Source organism: Telopea speciosissima, chromosome 6 (assembly GCF_018873765.1).
Source record: "Telopea speciosissima isolate NSW1024214 ecotype Mountain lineage chromosome 6, Tspe_v1, whole genome shotgun sequence".
Taxonomy (NCBI): domain Eukaryota; kingdom Viridiplantae; phylum Streptophyta; class Magnoliopsida; order Proteales; family Proteaceae; genus Telopea; species Telopea speciosissima.
This window is the reverse complement of record NC_057921.1, coordinates 50,118,664-50,125,139: the sequence shown is the minus strand read 5'-3', so window position 1 is coordinate 50,125,139 and position 6,476 is coordinate 50,118,664.

Sequence of the window (6,476 nt, the reverse complement as noted above, 5' to 3'; positions counted from 1 at the left end):
AAGTACCAGCCCGGAAAGCGAGGAGTTTAGGAGAGAGCATCCTGGACCGTCGCCTCAGTTGGACACTTCGTTCAGTGATGAACTTGACATTACCGTGGCGAAGCTATTCGGGGTCATGAGTGACAAACCATGACAGGGGTAAAGTAAGTTCTAGCCCTCAAGTTTTATTATTTATTCTTTCTTTGGTGACCTCGAAGTACGGGTCAAGGCCTGAACCGCTCGAGCTATTTTATGTGAGAAGGAAATATTTTAATTTCGGGTCCCACTTACCTTTGGAAAGTACATTGAGGGCTTATACCCATCTCATGTGAACCCATCTTAAAGTGGGCTTTTCCCTAATTAAAGCTTGTGGGCAGGCCCATTTAACTTGTATGGCCCATTTCACTAAAGGCCCATTTAACCTATTGACCCAATGATGGGTTATTCCATTCACTTACCCACATAGAACTAATGGGTCAACCCATTAGGCCCTCATGACCCATTTGACTTGAGGTACCCAAATACCCACTTGTTATAAATAAGTCCAAGGGGGAGAGAGAGAACATTTACTTCTCCTTCATCATTCTCATCTACCCTAAACGTGGAGGAGTAAAGAGGAAGGAGAGAAGGAGGGAGAAGAATGCAGCAGCTTAGTGGGAGGTTGGAGACCCCACCTCTTGAAGCCTCAACGTGGAGCTTCTCCCTTAAGGTAGGTAAGCCATTAAAGATTTCTTCCTTCTTTTATTTTGATTTGGGATTTGGAGAAATGGGAGAGAATCGGTCTAGGATTGTCTTTGAACCCAAAGGTCGATTGGAACCCTTGGCTATAATTATTGTGGAGCTATTTCACTCCATGGCTAGTCCTAAAGCTCACAATCCCTCTCCAATCGAAAGGCTTAGGGTTCCTACCCTATTATGCCCTAAAATAGGATTATTGTTGCTTTTCCTCTTAAGTTATTGGGATTACATGGACCTAATGAGGTCATAGGACCCTACTAAACTTAGGGGGAAGCTTTCTTGAAGCCTCCTTACCCTCAAACCCCTTGGGGAAGAAACCCCTAATGAGAAACCTTTCCATTTTTGGTTCTGCAGGTATGTGGTTTTACATACGGTTTCAGTACCTACGAGAAACCACCCTGAAACCACCCTCCTGAAAAAACTCTGTTAAAGTCGGTTTTAGGTGTGGTTTCATGTTCTGAGACCACCCAACCACACTGGGCAGAGACCTTCCTAAGCCCCTGGTTAGCTAGGATTTACATGTGGATTCAGGTTTTGGGCACGAAACCACCCATAAAACCACCCTGTCTCTGAAACCTTAAACTTAGCTAAATTATGGGGTATCTTTTTTAGATTCTTTCCTTTTATATAATTAACCATGTTTTCACTTTTCCATTAGGTTGTATTTTCCCTTCTTGCAACGTGTTACTTAACCTCAGCGGCAACCCATAACTTGAGAAATAACACATACGGTGAGTGGGTTTGGTTGTTTGGGCTTAATATTATTATTGCATTGTATATTATGTAATCATTATAATTATTAAGCATGGTTGCGCATATTGTATACTTTTATATATGATTGTTATAATGTTGATTGGAGATATTTTACTTTGATGGGTCTCGGTGCCGAAACCCCGAATACTATATACATTTATGAAGTAATTATATTGAATGTCATGTTGAACTGTATGCGCCGTGCCGTGCTGGTAACCGGGCACTAAACCAGATGAAAAGTTCATGCGCCCGGATTACCTCTCGGGACGATAGGACTTGCATGTAGTATATCTGCGGCTAGGATTTCACACCCTTATGCTACGACCCTTACTAACAAGGGTTTAGGTGTTGGGTAATCAGTACACCGGATTCTGTGGAGGTGGGAGAGGCCAGTCATGGTAGTATTGGTTATCAAAGGTCTGCCACTGAGTGGTCTTGGAGGCTTTGATCGGCGTAGGTCCCAGGTGACAATTGAGGTTTCATTGTGGCAATAAGTTAAGTGATCCACAGTGTCTCCCGAGTTATCACAGTAGCATATACCTTTGACTTAGTTGTTTATTAGGTGGAAAAATGGAATTAACATGTGCATGCATCATTGGACTATGTGAATTGCGTGTTTGTGCATCCCCATCTCCTCACTGGCTCAGTGGAGCTAACCCCCTCGTGCGCACACTTTTTAGATTATGATGCAGGTGACGGATATCTCGCGGGACTTGGAGTTCAACCCTCGGGATACGATGAGATTGGTGAGGGAGAGCCGAAAACTGTGTTCGAGGAACATGGTGACGGTTGTCCTTGTGATGATTGTGCCTACGGGCCGTGAGGATATTCGGACTTGGTCCCTTTTTTATTTACTTTTGGGGCTTAGGCCCGTGTTTGAACATTTACAGTTGTACCCTTTTGATAGTTATTAGATGGTCATTGGAAATGTAACTCACTACTGTAATTATTGTCTAGCCTTTGAACATTTTGTAACTATTTGATTCTATATGCTTCCGCAATATTACTGATCTTTGGAATGTAATATTCCTTTTTTCCGCATTCTGATATTATATTGTGTTAATATTGGTTATGACTATGCGTTGGGATACTGTGTCAGTGATCTGGGCGGTTTAGTAGGATGACACGCGTCATCCTAGTCACCCTTTATATTATATTATATTTCTTGTCTAGAATAGGGGCGTGACAGCGTGGTATCAGAGCGTGATGCTCTGCACCAACCACAGTCTTGCGGACTTATGATTTACTCTATACAACTAGGGTCTAATTTAAAAGCCTTCAACAAAAATAATTGGAATGTGTGTGTACTTTAAGGAGAAGACAAGTCAGGGTGAAAGCCGATGATAATAGTGAATAATAGGAACAATAGTAGAAGGAAAAGATATATGTATATATATTCCTTGATTTTCAGCTGTTTAGTACATGGTTCACAAGTCCAAAAAGGGGAATTACAAAATTTCGGCTGAAATGATAACTGTGAGTTCTTACAACCAGGGAAGAAAAAGAAAATGCTAAATAGTAAGGCTAATAACTGGAAGGTTCAGGGAGAAACATGCTAGAAAGGGCTGGGAGTCTATAAGTCCATCTCATCATCACTGCCTGACTCATCATCGGTCCCTTCATCATGAAGATAGGAATGTATGTCGTGCACCTGCCTCTCGAGGTTCTCGATGTGCTGGTCGGATACATCTAGTCGGGCATTTACACCAGCGAAGCCCTGAGTCATGTCAGTGCTCATCTGACCCAAGACCACAAGAATCCTGTCTATGTCTGACCTTCCTGGAGCAGTGCCTGATGTCGAGGCCACGTGTGCAGCTAGCTGAGGAGGAGGCTCCGGTACCTGAGGCTCAGGCCCGTAACCCTCTGCTGGGGGAATTGGTTCCCCATCACTGTATGTGTCAACTGTAATCCGCATCCTCGCCACTGCATTGCGATCTAGAGGTGGATCTTCAGTTAAGTCTTGATCCTCCCCGCTCAAATCAACCCCGAAGTGTAGAAAGATAGTTGTAAGCAGCCTCCCATAAGGTAAATCTAAGTTCTTCTTAGGATTCTCCCCAACATGAGCCATGGTGCTCATAATGATTTAAAGATAGAAGGCATGGTGCGGTGACCTGCTATGGGCACGATGTTGTGCTAAACGATTCGGCTCAGTATCCTTGGAGACATAGCAAATGAAGTTTCAGGCACCTTCTTCTCAAATGCCCCGTGGGTAAGCTCCTTGTATAGTCCTATGTAAGCCTCTCGCTTAAGGAAGGAGTAAGGACTCTTTTTCGGTGCACTATAGGTCTTCTCTCCCCAAACACCCACATTTAGGATACCTGCTAGCTCTGCTGATGTGAAAGTTATAGTAACTCCCTTGACATATGAGATAATTCTATAGTCTCTTGTGCCCAAATTCTCGGTGACCAAATTGGAGTAAAAGTGACGGATGAGCTTGGGGTAAAATGGTTCTGGGAGATTGAGGAGGTTGGTCCACCCCAATGCATCAAATCTTGGCCCCACCTTGTAGGCTTTGAGGTCTTCCAATACTACATCCCGTCCTTCCACGATACTCTTGAGGCGGAAGTAGTCTTAGTAAAGCCCCTGTTTCTCTAGGTCTCGAAACCACAGTGGATCCAGAACTCTAGGTGCAGCTTGTTCAGCCCGTGCACGACGTGTCCTTGGGGCCATGGATTTTGTTAACCTGCAGCTAAAACCAAACATGTATAGCAGGTTAATATATTGAATGCTAAGGCATGAACAAATGAACAAAGTAAGGAAAGTGAAGCTTAAATTTTAGTCCTTGATTTTCCCTTTTCAAGTAACTAAATTACAGCAGGATTTTAAATTTGAAAGTTCAGATTTCTATCAATCTATGGCCTAAGATGCTAGGAAAATAGGAAATGCATGGCCATTGTGGGGGTGATTTGGTAGATAACAAAGATCTATGGTTACATTGTGCTTAGAACCTGAAATCTCATACAAAACAGCAAGACCAAACAAGAAGAAAAAAATATATATATATGGATTTATTGGTATAAAGCATGCTCGAAATTTCAAAGGAAATTTTCAGATGTGGTGCTTGGAGTTATATCATGATAAACAAGTGACTATGTCTTGAGGCAACTAAATTAGAGGAAACTAAGCATATATAGAGCAAAAATCGATTCAGATTTGACAAAAAAAAAACAAAACAAAAAAACAAAAATTTCGGTCCAGACTTGGGGTTGGGAATTTGAGTAATGGAAAACAAAGTAAAGATGATAGTGACAACCCAAATAAGTGCAAATTGATACTACATAGCAAAACAGAATTCATTTGGGGCAAAAAGAAAAGGAATTTTCGGATAGAGTTTGGGATTTCTCCAAAACCCAACCCAAATCCCTAATGTAGGTGCAAAATCGTGGGAGATGCCTCATATAAGTTGCATATGATGTGAAATCGATTAGGAGTAGGCTATAAACAGTCTATCTTACAAAAAGAAGTGAAACCCCAAGTTTCCATAAACCAGAAAACGCATATTGGGGCTTCTCCATGAGAGAAATCGATGGGAGAGAGAGAGGGATCGATAGAAAAGGAAGAGACCATACCTGAAATCGATCGAGTGCTATGGTGGAGTGATTTGAGTACCAAAATCTACCAAGAAATGGTGGAGAGAGAGGCTACGGTTGCTCCTAAGGTTCTCCAAAGCCTTTCAAAGGTGTTTTGAAAATAGAATAGTAACCCTTTAAGTCGCAGGTTTTAAAATTTTAAGTTTTGGGCCATGTGGTTTTACCCATGGTTTTAGTTAAGTGAAACCACCTGTGAATCCGCACTTAACAGAAGCTATTTTCTGGGTTCTGTTAAAGTCGGATTTACCTGCGGTTTTGAGAATTAAGTGAAACCACACTTAAAACCACCTTGGCCAGAAAGAGTTTTTGACCCTGTTTTGCTTAACCGACTTGTTTCTAATGCTTATTACCCTCATTATTGCTTCCCTTACCCCTCTTATGGCCTGTGGTTACCTTTGTAAAGTAATTTTATGGTTGATTGCCTATGATTGCTATTGTGCCCATAACTATGGGTGTTGACTGTAACCAAGTGTTTACCATGGTTAACACGTGGTCCAATGCCAACCGTTCCCCTGCTAGGGAAGAAGCCGACAAGGCTTCGAATACGATTTTATCGATAGCACCGCCAGTTAATAATAACGCGGATGTCGCCGCCTTGTTGAGCAATAGGTTACAATCCATGGAACGAGAGCATAGGGAGGCACAACAAGAGCAGCGCCAATTCATGCAAAATATGACTGCTATGTTCCAAGACTTTGTTAAGGAAAGGCAGCCAGTGCCCCCTCCTGTGCAAGTCAATCCTCCCCCACCTGCCCCTGTGGATTCTGCCATACCTAATGTTCCCTTGGCTCCTACTGTCGCTGGAATTTCTTTGGCACAAGAGGTGCTAACACCTACTCTACCTCCCACTTCAGTGGCTCCTCCAGTCCAAGCGGTGGCTCCGGCTTGGGCAGATGCTGCTAGGCTATCGGAAAGATTTCAGAAACATCGCCCTCCAACCTTCTACAAGATGGCCTATGATTCCTTTTTCCCGGCAACATTTATAAGGGACCTTGAGAGGATCTTTGAAGTGATACAGTGCAATGACACGGACAAGATCCGGTGTGCTACCTACTAGCTCCGGGGTGATTCTGATGCTTGGTGGCTCTCCTCTAAAGACCATTTTTGGGCAACTCACCCAGAGGCAACTTGGGCTCAATTCAAAGAAGTCTTCTTCAAACATTTCTTCCCTCAGAACTTCTGTGATAAGAAGGAGTCTGAGTTTATGAGCTTCTTTCAAGGATCCAAATCGGTCCTTGAGTACCAGCAAGCTTTTGAGGAGTTGTTTTACTTTGCCCCGGTGCACATGAAGGCCGAGGATGTGAAGGCTAGGAAGTTTGAGAAGGGGCTTAAACCTAGCATTAGTACTTCTATGGTGCTTCACAAGTACCCTACTTATGCTGAGACGGTCCAGGCCGCTAAGGTGATTGAGGACCA